General features: G+C 33.8%; 1 protein-coding gene across 4 annotated transcripts in view; it reads left to right on the top strand.

The window, feature by feature from the left end:
• Nucleotides 1–17,309, top strand: part of LOC101895250 (choline transporter-like 2) — a 56,509-nt gene that overhangs the window by 4,663 nt on the left and 34,537 nt on the right. The window lies entirely within an intron of this gene.

The following is a 17,309-nucleotide window of genomic DNA, read 5'->3' as shown; positions in this document are numbered from 1 at the left end:
GACTGTATCTGAAACGATTTTCTTTTGATGTACTTGCTTCTGGACTCAATTCCGTCTTAAGTAGTATTTGGGCCATTTGGCTTCAAAATAAACCTGAAATCGGATCAAGATGTACTTGCTTCTTGAACTTGAGCGAAGGCATTTCTGAGGTGTATTTGATATATTTCCCCAAATATAGTTGTTAAAGAGTGCATATTACGGCTGCCGAGGACAAAAATAACAAATCGGATAAACAATATATATGGGAGCTATAGCTATATCTGAATCGATTTCAATAAAATTTGGCACACTTATTTTCAGGCCTAATTTGACCGCATGTGTAAAATGTAATACTATTTGGGCTAATATGTGCTCAATAAAAAGCAAAGCGGACAAAGATATATAAGGGAGCTATATTAAAATGCTGACCGATTATCTCCAATTTCAATAGGGTTCGTCCTTGAGTGAAACAATTGACTTGTGCAAAATTCCATCTGGATCAGGCAATAAATGCGACCTGTACGCTGTTTACAAAAAGACATGGACGGACGGACATGCATAAATCGACTCAGAATGTGATTCTATGCAGATCATCAAAAGGAACTATGGATCAAACTCTTTGGTACGATTACATAAAGGTCCTTAAAAAACGTTTTGACAATATATGTCAATAAACTTAAAATAAAGTAGTTTAGTGGGTTGTCATCCACACAAATAAAACATCAAAGAAAGTATAAAGCTCGACGTCTTTAAGCCCTCCACTTCCCCCCTTTGCTGACGATCATTTATCGAAAGAGGCATACCAGCTGTGTCGTTTGGGTAATTCTTCAACTTTAAATTACCATAATTACGATTTATTTTAAACCCATTCAAATTACGCATAAGTAAGTTCCAGGTAGAAATGATTAGGCACACACACATTGGCCTTCACCTTCACAATAATTCCCATCACGTACAATTTAATGTATGTAATAGGGTGTCCCTGAAATGATAAGACAAAATATGTTAAAAAAGCGAAATGAAACCAGTTACGAAGAAAAAAAAACGAAAAACAAAACGCTCAAAAAGCGAGATAAGCATCCGGTTCTCTTCAAATTACACACATCCAAATATATTTGCTAACACAGGATCTATTGTAAAGATGATATACTATATCTGCCAACCCCTTCTGGTACCTCACCCACAAAGGGTCACAATTTCCAAAATTTATATCTGTCACAACTTGCGAAACAAATCAGCGATTCTTTACAACTTGCTACGTCTAAATATTTTTCTTAACCAGAAATCTGATATGAATATCTAATTTATCGAAATTTATGATTTTACATTAAATTGAATATAAATGTTCGGTTTCCTTCAAATTTTGCAGATACCTATATCGTTAGCTGTATGAGATGTAATATGATCCGGTCCGCTATATCTGGCACCTCCAAAATTTCACATATATCATATAAAGTATAAGAAGTAGTCGATCTAGTCCAAATCTGACACGTTGCAATATTTATATCAGTCTTAGGTAAGATACGAATTGGTTAATATTGCCAACTGCTTTGGAACCTCTCCCATAAATGGTCAACAGCTTGAATAATCATAACTCAAGGTTGGGGGTATACATCTGTTGGCAAAACCGGCCATTTGGAACTAATTAGGCAATTTTCAAAAAAAAAAATCCGTTAAAAAATTCTTTTAGAATCTTAAAAATACCGATTTTAGAGTCTTTACGACGACGTGGACCTGCATAGGCAACTTTTGTCATAAGCCATCGCAATATTCAAATGCGAAACTTGAAAAAAATATGTGAATAATGTATACCGAATACAGGGAGGTACCATTATATGGGAGCTATACCAACACGTGGCCCTACACAGACAATTCTCTGTCATAGGGTGTAGTAGGTTTACGAACTTAAAATACCAAATTTGAAAAAATTCCGGTGAATAATGTCGCTAAAATCATCAAAATACCGAATATCTAGGGGTACCGTTATATGAGGACTATACGAAGACGTAGACCTGCACAAATAAATGTCTGTCATAGGCCGTAGTATCCATTACGAAATTCAAATACCAAATTTGAAACATTTCTGTTGAATAATGTGGCAAAAATCATCAAAATACGGGAGGTGCCGTTACATGAGGGCTATACGAAGACGTGGACCCGCACAGACAATTTTCTGTCATAGGCCGTAGTATACATTACAAACTTCAAATACCAAATTTGAAACAATTCCGGTGAATAATGTCGCTAAAATCATCAAAATACAGAATATTGGGAGTTGCCGTCATATGGCACCCGATACGAAGGCGTGGACCTGCACAACAATTTTCTGTCATATGCTGTAGTATCCATTACGAAATTCAAATGCCAAATTTGAAACATTTCCGGTGAATAATATCGCTTAAATCACCAAAATACTGAAAATAGGGAGGTACAATTATATGGGGGCTATACCAAAACGTGGACCTACATGGCCAACAGTCCTGCAGACATAATATACATTTGAGAAAAATTTTATCAACCTACTTCATTTTGTTCAGAAGCTAGAGTGATTTCCGCAGACGGACGGACATCGACATAGAATTTTATTCTGATCCAGCATATACATACTTTGTGGGGTCTACAATATTTCGAGGTGTTACAAACGGAATGACAAGCTTAATATACCTTACTATGGTAGACGGTGTAACAAGGCCATCTAATCGAAATAAGTTGTTATTCTATGGCCACAAAAAAGTCGAACTTAAGTCAAGGTAGCAAAAAAATTCACAAAATTTTTGCATAGTATCTTAAAATTGTTGAAAAAGCCAAGTTGAATATTGAGAAACCAAGTTTGTAATATATCATAATTCATAAAACCTGCATAAGAATACACATGACACCTTATTATCCTATTCGAAATAAAGTTATTTGTCGTCACTCCCTAGATTTCAATCATAAATATAGGGTAAATTCAAAGGCTGACTAAATTTCTATTTAATTAACAAACCTACCTATATACACGGCTCATACATTCATATGTACTTGATCACTGATAATTACCGAATAAAATGTGACCTCAACCCATACTCTACATTGAGTGAGAATACCAAAAAGTAAAAAAAAAAACATAAACAAAACTCTACAAAAAAGTACACAAAAACAATAGTTGCTTATGGCGTATATTTTTGGACAACAAAAAAAAAAAGAGAATTATTATACCCTACAACACTATGTGTTGGGGGTATTATAAGTTTGATTGGGCCAAAAATTATGTAACACCTCGAAATATTGGTTTCCCATATAGGAAAGTATATATGGATCTTCCTAGCTCGCCGAGCTGAGTTGATCTAGCTATGTATGTCCGTCTGTCCGTCTGTCCATGTTAATTTGTAATCACTCTACAGGTCGCAATTATGGCCCGATCTTTACGAAATTTAGAATGTAGGTGGGGTTGAGGTCAGAATAGAACCCTATTTCTTTTGGAGATGATCGCATAATATTTAGGGGTTGAAATGGACCAAAAACTGAAAAAATTCCTGATTTTGCAGTTGCTCTACTGGTCGCAATTATAGACCAATCGACGCGGAATTTCGCATGTATCTAGAGTTTAGGGCGGGGAAGAAGCCTACCAATTTGGGTGGTCATCGGATAATATTTAGCGGGTTAAATAGACCATATCTTTTGTGTTGAAAAAATTCAAAATTTTTCATTAAACCGCGAATATTTTAAATCCCGGCGAAATCACAAAGCCATGACAAGGTTACTTCTGATCTTTACATTGATGTTAACATCCATCAAATCGGATATATAGCAAAATATGTGCGATATATATGTCTATCAAAGAAGATATGATTGGAAGATCTCTTATATGTCGAGAACGGCTGAACTGATTTCGGCAGTTCTCATTAATTCAGAATGGCCTCTTGGCAGGAAAAAAAAAAAGTCTAAAAAATTCGCATAAAAATATCTCTCTAAGGATGAAAATATTGATTTTGTAATATTTTCTCATATTTTTTCAAATTTTTCATATTTTTGGCATATTTTCATTTTGAATTAAACATTTGGTAATATTTCTACAGCTAACAAAACTAAGTAGTTAGGATATCATATACAGATCGCATTTATGGCTGGATCCTTATGAAATTTTGCATGGGGATAAGATGAGGGTCAGAATAGAAGCCTACTCTTTTTGGAGGTAATCGCCATATATTTAGGGGTTTAAATTGACAAAAAAAATGCAAAAGTGTCAGTAAGTCGTAATTATCGCCCGAGCCTCACGCACATTTGAATGGAGGTTACCGGACATTGCAAAAGCCAAATAGTTTTGGATGGCCATCCAAAAATATTCAATGTGTGAAATAGTTTTGCTAACTTTTGTAGACAAAATACGAAAATATCCATTCCAGTGACTTTTTGGAGAATTCACAAATACAGGAAAGACGCACTTCTGACTATTTCGTTAAGGCTGATTTCGTGGAAGAATATAGTCAAATGTCTGTATCTCATATAGATGCGTTTTAGTCAAAAACCAATAATAAATGTTAATCTTGTGCCACTTCTGAGAGATTATAGGTCTTTGGGAAATATTGGTTCCAGATCTAGGAAGACCATGTACGTGCAACATCTACCTATAAATTGGAAATGAGCAAATTAGTTCAAGTTTCTATTATTCGAAAATTAGAGAACGAAACCTGATGGTTTACTTTTATTATTTGTCACAATATCTTGTGGAATTCTTTCGAGTATCTGGCCTATATAAACTGTATCATATATTATAGTGTTGTAGGGTATTCAACGGTCGGCCCCGCTCGACTGTAGCCTTTGCTTACTTGTTTATTCAAGTTTAAGTTTTTGTGAATTAGTTTGAAGCGCTCCACATGCACAACGGTGTTGACGACTACAACGACGACGACGACGGCGACAACAAAGGAGAGGTTAATACCCAATTGGATACAACATTTTCGGAATTGAATGAGTGGTGATGTTGTCGTCCGTCTACCGAACAATGAACAATAAAACGGCTCATCTATGTGACACGCACACAACAAGTGTCTGTTTGTCTATCCTCTTCACCTCTCCATCAGAGTTCGTCTGTTTTCTTATTATCAACACAATGCACAGTGGTCGAGGTCGTATGGGAACAGCGGCCAAAAATACTTTCAGTGCAGATATCAATATGAATCTTTGGTTATGGTACCTTGATGGGATAAATATAAAAAATGTGACAAAATGGATATGGTCGATGCATGTTTTGACATGGTCCCCATATAACGTACCTCCCGAATAAGGGTTATTTGCGCAATTCTTGTCACATTTCTACACCAGATTGTATTGTTATTTGACATTTTACGTTCTAAGGAGCTAAAAAATAATCTTACTGAAAATTATTTGGAACAGCCCGCCATCAGGTAAAGTCCCTTGTAAGGTACCTCCAAAAATAGAAGCATTTTTTATACAAATCAAGTCCAAATTTGATTATTTTTTGTAAACAAAATAAAATAACAATTTAATGTAAAATTAAATCAAAGATAAATTTTGCACAAATAATTAGTTTGACTTATGGCCCTATTGAAATTGGATATAGCCGGTCAAAATTTAGGTATAGCTCCCATATATATTCATCCAATTTGCCTTATATTGTGCACCAAACTTGTAATATCAGCCCAAATAATATGGAATGTACGTACGACCAGATGGGACCTGAAAATAAGTATGCCAAATTTGATCGAAATCGGTTCAGATATATATATATATATATATATATATATATATATATATATATATATATATATATATATATATATATATATATATATATATATATATATATATATATATATATATATATATATATATATATATATGTATATATATATATATATATGTATATATATTCATCCGATTTCAAGTTAATTGTGCACCAAATGGATAATACAAGCCCGAATTGAAAAGGCGCAAATGCCTCGACAAATTTAATAGAAATCGATTCAGAGGAGGATATTCCTCCCATATATTAGTTCCTTTGGGCTTTTAATTATTACTATAATCATTGTTGGTATGATTTAATTCTCACAAATTCCCCATTAAAACCTTTATTTGTTATGTGACGGTCTACTAAATATGCAAAGTGGTGTAGGGTATCATGAAGTCGGCCCCGCTCGACTTTAAGACTTTATTTACTGGTTATTGTTTGGTAAGGCTCGCTGTCCCATTATAAAAGGGTCAGAACTCAGAAGAAGACGGTTAATAAGATCCGTGTTTTTTGAAACACGAGAATTTTTTCCGGCATGATTTAGTCGAAACTTGGAAGATAGTGCCATGGATATAAATTTGTTAACTTTTTCGAAATAAATATTATACCCAGAGGACAATGCTTGCAACATTATTGAACACCCCTCAATTACATCCTTATCAATCCCTAACAACAAAAACATATTCTATGTCACTAGCACCATAGAACTGACAAAATTGCAGCGAAGTCACTTCAGTATATTGGGCATAACATACAAATCTGACAAAATCTGAAAGTTAAATTAGCACTTTTAGAATCTTAGGACCATTACTAATGGCGTGAAAAAGATCACATTGGAGGATTCAGGGGGGAAAACAATTAAAACTTTAACTGAAATCCAATTTTATTTTCAAAATTAATCTTAAAGGCAACTCAGAACACTCACATCTTTTATATTATACACATATACTAAACACACAAATTACTGCACTAAAAATAAGTTAATACCTTGCTTTTCAATAATAATGCCAAGATTTGTAATTTTAAAATGTATTTAATTTTGTAATACAGTTCTATTTTTACTCCACTTTTTCTCTGATCCCACTGAAAAAAACAACTAACTACAATTTCTCTTTTTTGATGCTATTTTCGAAGTGTCCCGTTAGAATGAAGCCAAGATTATTATGTTTTCTAAAAAGCTTAACCCCTTAAGAGTTCATTTGTACACATTTGACAATAAATATCTGATTTTCATTTTTTGAATTTTGGCCAATGGCAGCGACCACTGTGCAATGATGACTTTTATACCTATGCTTGGTGTATTTGTAAAACTACTTTCTTTGTTTGTCCGCGGACATCGAGTTGCTGTTGTTGCAACTTTTTGTAAGGAAGAAAGAATCTCTCTCTCTCTCTCTCACTCTCCTTCCGTTATATCCATAACCGCTTTTAAGGTTTCTTTGTTTTCAAAGGTGAATGAGATTTTAAGTGAGTGCGTTTTTTTTTTGTAAATTTTAGTTACCCGTCATTATTTCACAACTGTTTTCAGTTAAATAACTTGATGTGATTTAATAACCGAATAAGGAAAAGTCATTGATTATTTTTTTTGGAGAAACGGTAGCGAACGATACGAATGTGTTGTTTTACAATTCATTAACAAACTATAGACTTTTTAAATATTAGCAATGAATGAAATAAAGGTGAAGACGTTTCTGCATCGGTATGAATTCCATTCTATATAATAAGGATTATTCCTAAGATACCCACCCGTTTGTAGACTTTCTACAATACAGGGCGATATAGAAAAAACTGCAACAAAGTCAAACGCCATAATTTGTACATTTTTTTTAATTTTATGAATGAAAGCAAAAAATGTCGGAAATAGCATCAAATTTTAGAATAAGTTTAGATTTGTTCGAATTGGTCACCTTTGGCACGAATTATGGCCTTCAAACGGCCAATGAAACCGTCACACGCTGCCCGAATGTTGCTCTGCGGTATTTTGGCCCATTCCCGGCAAAGCAAGCGCTTTGAGGTTATCGACACTTAGGTATTTTTTAGTGCCAAACTTGCTTTCCAAAATACTCCAGATACAATAGTCCAACGGATTGGTATCCGGTGATTTTGGTGGCCATTGTGCGCTGGAAATGAAGCGAGGAACCTCATTTTGTAAGCTTTCTTGGGTGGCGCGTGCTAAGTGCCATGGTTCTGAGTCCTGTTGGAATGTCCAAGGTCTGCGGCCAAAATGTTTGAGTGCCCAAGGTGCACATTTTCAGCTGATCTCTTGGGCAAGTAAACGCGATCATTTTGTTTGTTTACAAACTGCTGGACAACGAATGTTTTCTCATCGGAGAAAACCAAATTCGGCAGTTCACCACTTTCGGCCAAGCGAAGCAACTCTTTAGCTCTTTTGAGTCTATTTTCTTTCTGTTGCGGTGTAAGTTCTTGCAATTTTTGGTATGTTAAGCTCACGGCCACTGCGACGCGGGTTTCGATCAAGTCACTTCTTTATTTTCGAACCATTTCTGCCGTTTTCTTCCGTCCCCTTCATTGACGTCGGGCTACGATGCCAGTATCACGGTAACGAGGGATGGTACGAGACACAAAAGATTTATTCACATTTGAATGCTGGAGTGCTCTAACGATAGCCACCTGCGGTTTTCCTGCCAAATATAAAGAAATCACACTATCACGCTTGAATTCCATCACGAATATTTTTTTTTTCTGGAAAATCCTCACCAAAATGCTTTTGTACGCTTGTAAACAATATAATGAGCTGCCACTGGAATAATTTTAACAGCTGTCGTACGTGTGGCTTAGAAATGACAGCAGTCTGAAGTTTGTCAATCTCCATAAATTGCCCCTTTTCGCTGCATATATGACTTGTCGTACCTGAATCAACCATCCATTTATCGTTCATGATAAAATATGTATTCTTCACACCTAGATGTTCTTGTGTGATTTTGGCTTTCTGTTGATCTGGCTGTTTATTTTTATACCCTCCACCATTGTATGGAGGGTATATTAGCTTCGTCATTTCGTTTGTAACTCCTCGAAATATTCATAATAGACCCTACAAAGTATATATATTTTGGACCAGTGTAAAATTCTGTCTGTCTCTTGATTTTAGCGACATATTTACCGGATTTATTTCAAATAACGGTTTTCATTTATAGCAGTTATGGGCAGCCTTGAACGAAAAAGCACACGTATTCTTTCTCGATTCTCATTTTCCATTGATTTGGCATGCCGAGAGAGTCTATTACCACTACTAGTGGATATATTGTGAGTAAGACTGATTTATATTTTCCGGATTTTTTTTAAAAAACTGATTTTTCCTGTTTTAATTTCCCGCAATTCTTATCATGACAAGATAGCAAATAATTTTCTTTTTGTGTTTCGCATGTTGAGGTTTATTTGTTGTCTTTAAGACAGAGTCTTCACATTGTAGCCTTTTCCTTAATTGAGCCAACTCTTCCAGTAGTTTTTTTTTTACAACACTCATAGTGAGATCTCTCTCCTCTTTCGCTTCAAGAGCACTTATCAGAGTATTATTTGTAATAGGAAGGCTATATAGAATTATTGATATAATTCATGACTCAGGCATGTTTTCACCCAAAGATTATCATTTCCCGAACATTAACTTCATTTTTTTGTAATATGGGAATCCATATTTTCCCTTGATTGTAACTTGAATAATGAAGTGTAAAGACAGACTAAATAATGCTAAGTTCACATGACACGTGATTCGCTCTCTATTCCTTGTTCCATTTAAATCACTCTCAGAACTAAGATGAAATGTGTGCCAAAATTAAAAATAGAAAAATTTAATGAAATTTAAAAAAAAATTAGGAAGACTGAAAATTATGAATGAAAACTACAATGTTAAATGGCGTATGTACATTCAAACGAAAGTAAATTTTGAGTTTTGCCTTGTTAAGGCGAAGATCATATGTTTTATGATTTATGTGTTTATTTTCTCTTTCGAGACGAGCTTAATGATCTGAAATTTGCAGTGAAAAAGAAAGCCAGATAGACACTATCACACACTCACCACTATGCGACGCGTTTCGCCGTTGGTTAAGCGTCTCATCAGGCATATTTGGTGTGGATGATGGCTTACAAGGGCCGTTCTCTGGAAAGTAGTATATATTTCGAACTTATTGCAAATTAGCATATGCGAATTATACACTAGAAACTCTCCAGGTTCGACTCAAGTTCTATTGGCAGATCTTTTTCACAGCAAAGTTTTTGTTTTTGTAGTGATGGATTTTTTGTCCACAACAACTACATTGCTTCCAATGCATACACTTGTTTTAGTGCTGCTTTAGGAAGACGGGTTAATGGCTCTGAACGTAGAGACGGCAACTTCTAGTTGGCTGCACACCGAGGTCCGCGGTTCAAATCCCACAGCCAGGCTCGGCTGAATTTTTGAGTTTTGCCTTGTTAAGGCGAAGATCATATGTTTTATGATTTATGTGTTTGTTTTCTCTTTCGAGACGAGCTTAATGATCTGAAATTTGCAGTGAAAAGGAAAGCCAGATAGACACTATCACACACTCACCACTATGCGACGCGTTTCGCCATTGGTTAAGCGGCTCATCAGGCATATTTGGTGTGGATGATGGCTTACAAGTAAATTTTGTTTGCTCTCCCATCCGAGGTACGCATTTTGTCCACGAGTTGAAATTTCCACAGAGATCTGGAAACAAAAGAGGCAATATTTTCAAAATGTTTGTATCGGTAGAAAAAATTTTTGACAAGTGTCTCTCCAGCAGAAATTAAAAATACAAAAATATGTTCAAAATGTCAACATTTACACAAAAAGTTGAAAAAAAAAACCCAAAACAGTGTTACCACATTTATCAGTACTTCAGGGTTACCAGCACATTGTACCTGTATAAGTGTCACTTTCAACAATACAGAGCACCATATTGTACATTTATCACATTGAACTTATTTTCCCACTATAATACAAAGTAACCCCCTGGATCACTTCCTCAGCAAGGCTCAATAAGTAACTGCAATCAAAGCCAGTGATTATGACGATCGCTTTGGATGACATGATTCTAATACGACATAGTACTAGGCGCTTTGTCACTCTGATAGAGAGCTTGAAGATTTGAGTATTATCCACAATTTACTCATATCAGATGCATCCATTCTCTTTTTTGCTAATGTGGCTCCCGGACTCCCTGAAAAAATTAGAATTTATGTATCATATTACTATGAATGAGTATTGGTTCCGTGTGAACGGCTTGATTCCTCTACGCAATTCTGAGAGCGAACAACGTTGTTCGCTGAGTTCCAATGGAAACGTTCTATAAAATTATTGACTTTTAATATATGGAGAACATGTCCACTCAATTGTTCATACCTGAATATCTATTGTGAAATACAACATTCCTTCCATGACTAACCTAAGTGGGGTAAAACCGCCACAACAAAATGTCAACAAGTTTTCCCTGCAATGACAAATACTTGTCAATTACACACTGCAATGTTTGTACAATACTCATCTAATAGAATTTACATTTGTGATAATTACGACGTGACCCTTGAGATAACATGTGACAATTGTTAACACCCTGCCATATCTGTGGACAGAGCTGTGACAGCTTTATAATATGGATATTAACTAAGTGTAAATGGAATTCATCAAATGACTTCTGAATGCCTCCACTGCACAATGAGTGAACTTTTGAAAATGACAATGTGTGTGTAAAAATTACTGGTCCCTTTGGACAACCACAATGTTAATAAAAGAAGAGTATTTTCTTAAATAATAAAATTGAAATTAACAATGGAAAAACACAAGTTGTTTAGCCAAGAAACTAAAATGATAAATGCTAAAAAATGCAAACTCCAAATTGTCTAATCACAAAATTTTAATTTCTTGTTTAAGCCCCTAAAGAGTGGGGAAGGGATAAATCATGTCAGTGTAATGCATGTCTAAGCGAATAAGGAATTTAAAGTAGGATTACTTACGTACGGGATGGGGATGCAAGAAAAAATAATTTCTTTATACATAGTAGCTACGACATTTTCGAATGTACAGTGAAGCGTTATTGAAACATATCAGAACCTACAATCCCTGGTGTTAGACGAGGATGCCTTTTCTAACCTTCGCTCTTCTTGGTTGACGTTGCCGACCACGAAAAAGTTAGGGGTGTTGTTAAGATCCACTAAAACCTAACGAAAGGTTGGATACGCTGGATTACGCCAGCGACAAATACGAACTTTCGTATAGGCTTTGTGATATGCAGAAAAAAACTCAATGATCTCGCCACAAGGTGGCGCAAAAGTAATCGTCCTATTAGCAAATGCTATTCATTTTACGATTGGCCCCAAATGTCAGTTTGGTTTTGATATTTTTGTAATCAACTCATTCGAAATAAACGTTAATAAACAATGTTACGCTACACTGCTCCAGAACGCGGAATATTGGTTAACGTGAATTTCATTTCCTAGTCGTCCAACTCCTACTGGTGAAACACTGCGTCGTTTAGACGCTCGCATCGAAGGGGCTGGTAAACCAAAATGTTCTGCCGGGCGTGTCAGATCTCAAAGTGTTTGCATGCATTCATGTGCGTGAAGATAAAAACGTTTTTAATTGACGAAGACTTTCCGTTGTATAACAGTGTATAACAGTTCAAAAACGTTTTTGTATATGAGCGGAAAATAAAAACGATTTTCTAGGTTATAATAAAAACGTTTTTCAACGTGTTAGACTTTTAATCTTAGTCATTTGTTTGATTTACGAAATTATTATCTCCTAGTAAATGAAATACTAATACAATACAATATGTATTGATCTAAGCATTTCATTGTAGAAATTTTGAGAAAAAAATTTATCATCGAAAAATACGATTATAAAGGACAAAATATGTTTTGGCCTATATCTCAGGATCAAAAAAGGATACGCGTATATGGAAGGTATCGTTAGAAAGGTGATTCCTTCTACTTTCCGAATATGTGCTGATCTAAGCATTTCATTGTAGAAATTTTGAGAAAAAAATTTATCATCGAAAAATACGATTTTAAAGGACAAAATATGTTTTGGCCTATATCTCAGGATCAAAAAAGGATACGCGTATATGGAAGGTATCGTTAGAAAGGTGATTCCTTCTACTTTCCGAATATGTGCTGATCTAAGCATTTCATTGTAGAAATTTTGAGAAAAAAATTTATCATCGAAAAATACGATTTTAAAGGACAAAATATGTTTTGGCCTATATCTCAGGATCAAAAAAGGATACGCGTATATGGAAGGTATCGTTAGAAAGGTGATTCCTTCTACTTTCCGAATATGTGCTGATCTAAGCATTTCATTGTAGAAATTTTGAGAAAAAAATTTATCATCGAAAAATACGATTTTAAAGGACAAAATATGTTTTGGCCTATATCTCAGGATCAAAAAAGGATACGCGTATATGGAAGGTATCGTTAGAAAGGTGATTCCTTCTACTTTCCGAATATGTATTGATCTAAGCATTTCATTGTAGAAATTTTGAGAAAAAAATTTATCATCGAAAAATACGATTTTAAAGGACAAAATATGTTTTGGCCTATATCTCAGGATCAAAAAAGGATACGCGTATATGGAAGGTATCGTTAGAAAGGTGATTCCTTCTACTTTCCGAATATGTGCTGATCTAAGCATTTCATTGTAGAAATTTTGAGAAAAAAATTTATCATCGAAAAATACGATTTTAAAGGACAAAATATGTTTTGGCCTATATCTCAGGATCAAAAAAGGATACGCGTATATGGAAGGTATCGTTAGAAAGGTGATTCCTTCTACTTTCCGAATATGTGCTGATCTAAGCATTTCATTGTAGAAATTTTGAGAAAAAAATTTATCATCGAAAAATACGATTTTAAAGGACAAAATATGTTTTGGCCTATATCTCAGGATCAAAAAAGGATACGCGTATATGGAAGGTATCGTTAGAAAGGTGATTCCTTCTACTTTCCGAATATGTGCTGATCTAAGCATTTCATTGTAGAAATTTTGAGAAAAAAATTTATCATCGAAAAATACGATTTTAAAGGACAAAATATGTTTTGGCCTATATCTCAGGATCAAAAAAGGATACGCGTATATGGAAGGTATCGTTAGAAAGGTGATTCCTTCTACTTCCCGAATATGTGCTGATCTAAGCATTTCATTGTAGAAATTTTGAGAAAAAAATTTATCATCGAAAAATACGATTTTAAAGGACAAAATATGTTTTGGCCTATATCTCAGGATCAAAAAAGGATACGCGTATATGGAAGGTATCGTTAGAAAGGTGATTCCTTCTACTTTCCGAATATGTATTGATCTAAGCATTTCATTGTAGAAATTTTGAGAAAAAAATTTATCATCGAAAAATACGATTTTAAAGGACGAAATATGTTTTGGCCTATATCTCAGGATCAAAAAAGGATACGCGTATATGGAAGGTATCGTTAGAAAGGTGATTCCTTCTACTTTCCGAATATGTATTGATCTAAGCATTTCATTGTAGAAATTTTGAGAAAAAAATTTATCATCGAAAAATACGATTTTAAAGGACAAAATATGTTTTGGCCTATATCTCAGGATCAAAAAAGGATACGCGTATATGGAAGGTATCGTTAGAAAGGTGATTCCTTCTACTTCCCGAATATGTGCTGATCTAAGCATTTCATTGTAGAAATTTTGAGAAAAAAATTTATCATCGAAAAATACGATTTTAAAGGACAAAATATGTTTTGGCCTATATCTCAGGATCAAAAAAGGATACGCGTATATGGAAGGTATCGTTAGAAAGGTGATTCCTTCTACTTCCCGAATATGTGCTGATCTAAGCATTTCATTGTAGAAATTTTGAGAAAAAAATTTATCATCGAAAAATACGATTTTAAAGGACAAAATATGTTTTGGCCTATATCTCAGGATCAAAAAAGGATACGCGTATATGGAAGGTATCGTTAGAAAGGTGATTCCTTCTACTTCCCGAATATGTGCTGATCTAAGCATTTCATTGTAGAAATTTTGAGAAAAAAATTTATCATCGAAAAATACGATTTTAAAGGACAAAATATGTTTTGGCCTATATCTCAGGATCAAAAAAGGATACGCGTATATGGAAGGTATCGTTAGAAAGGTGATTCCTTCTACTTTCCGAATATGTATTGATCTAAGCATTTCATTGTAGAAATTTTGAGAAAAAAATTTATCATCGAAAAATACGATTTTAAAGGACGAAATATGTTTTGGCCTATATCTCAGGATCAAAAAAGGATACGCGTATATGGAAGGTATCGTTAGAAAGGTGATTCCTTCTACTTTCCGAATATGTATTGATCTAAGCATTTCATTGTAGAAATTTTGAGAAAAAAATTTATCATCGAAAAATACGATTTTAAAGGACAAAATATGTTTTGGCCTATATCTCAGGATCAAAAAGGATACGCGTATATGGAAGGTATCGTTAGAAAGGTGATTCCTTCTACTTTCCGAATATGTATTGATCTAAGCATTTCATTGTAGAAATTTTGAGAAAAAAATTTATCATCGAAAAATACGATTTTAAAGGACAAAATATGTTTTGGCCTATATCTCAGGATCAAAAAGGGATACGCGTATATGGAAGATATCGTTAGAAAGGTGATTCCTTCTACTTTCCGAATATGTATTGATCTAAGCATTTCATTGTAGAAATTTTGAGAAAAAAATTTATCATCGAAAAATACGATTTTAAAGGACAAAATATGTTTTGGCCTATATCTCAGGATCAAAAAAGGATACGCGTATATGGAAGGTATCGTTAGAAAGGTGATTCCTTCTACTTTCCGAATATGTATTGATCTAAGCATTTCATTGTAGAAATTTTGAGAAAAAAATTTATCATCGAAAAATACGATTTTAAAGGACAAAATATGTTTTGGCCTATATCTCAGGATCAAAAAAAGGATACGCGTATATGGAAGGTATCGTTAGAAAGGTGATTCCTTCTACTTTCCGAATATGTATTGATCTAAGCATTTCATTGTAGAAATTTTGAGAAAAAAATTTATCATCGAAAAATACGATTTTAAAGGACAAAATATGTTTTGGCCTATATCTCAGGATCAAAAAAGGATACGCGTATATGGAAGGTATCGTTAGAAAGGTGATTCCTTCTACTTTCCGAATATGTATTGATCTAAGCATTTCATTGTAGAAATTTTGAGAAAAAAATTTATCATCGAAAAATACGATTTTAAAGGACAAAATATGTTTTGGCCTATATCTCAGGATCAAAAAAGGATACGCGTATATGGAAGGTATCGTTAGAAAGGTGATTCCTTCTACTTTCCGAATATGTATTGATCTAAGCATTTCATTGTAGAAATTTTGAGAAAAAAATTTATCATCGAAAAATACGATTTTAAAGGACAAAATATGTTTTGGCCTATATCTCAGGATCAAAAAAGAATACGCGTATATGGAAGGTATCGTTAGAAAGGTGATTCCTTCTACTTTCCTAAAAAAAAACAAAGCTTACTACAATTTTATAACAACGTCCATGTCGGGATTCGAACCCACGACACAGCAAATCTCAACAGAACTACTTAGGCGACTCGACCACAGCTTCGATGTGGACGGGTGGTATTCTGTTGTTAATACTACTGAACGTAGGATAATACGTAGATCTCTTTTTGCTGTTGTCAACTTTGAAAATCGACACAAAATCGGTTACGTTAATCTCATTGATTTAACCCCTTAGACAGTGTGTTACAGGTCAACGTATGTAGGCATGTTTAAGAAACTACATATTCGCAACTATTTTGGTATTTATACTAATAATTGTACTTTTATTTTTAATTTGTATATATTTAAATTCTATAAATTATCCTATAAATTTATTGATTTATGTTAATATTTGTATAATTCCGTATTTATTTATTTTTATTCCGTATTTATGAATTAAATTTTTTGTACTGATAATTATGTTTATATTTCATTTAATTATTATATACAATTTTACTGGTAATTTATTTTATTTTAATATGTTTATTTATTTTTATCATTACAGTTTTACGCTTGCATATCTATATTTTTACGTTAATTTATATTCGTGTTTTTATATTTTTATTTACGGTTTTATGTACAGTTATAATATTTTTTATATTTTTTGTACTTATATTTATATTTTCATTTTATTTATTTTTATACTTAAACTAATACCTTTTTACATTTTTATTTATTTTGTTGTTAAATTTAATAATTTTTTTGTATTGTAATACCAACACCACGTTATTTTACACATGCTGGTATCACTTCATATTTTTTATCCATTTGCATTTATGCGGCATGTTCTATCTAAAAAGCAAAAATGCAAAGAATGTGTGAACCGTTACTTTTCGCACGTACCATTGTTATTGTGTGTGTTTCAAGTTGATCGTTTGACAAACAACCCTTTTTTATGTTTCCACGAAAAAAATGTTTATGCTACTTTTACAATTCTGGATCACCATCGCTGCGAGTTAGTGATAGCTCAGGTGGTAGAGCGGTTATGTTTTCGTGACCTGTGTCGTGGGTTCGAGCCCCAGTCAAGGTTTAGTTTTTTTAAATATATTTTTTTTGAATATGTTTTTTATTAAAAAAATA

Source organism: Musca domestica, unplaced genomic scaffold, assembly GCF_030504385.1.
Source record: "Musca domestica strain aabys unplaced genomic scaffold, Musca_domestica.polishedcontigs.V.1.1 33, whole genome shotgun sequence".
Classification (NCBI taxonomy): domain Eukaryota; kingdom Metazoa; phylum Arthropoda; class Insecta; order Diptera; family Muscidae; genus Musca; species Musca domestica.
The sequence above is the reverse complement of the archived record's forward strand: the minus strand, read 5'-3'. Positions and strand labels throughout refer to the sequence as shown.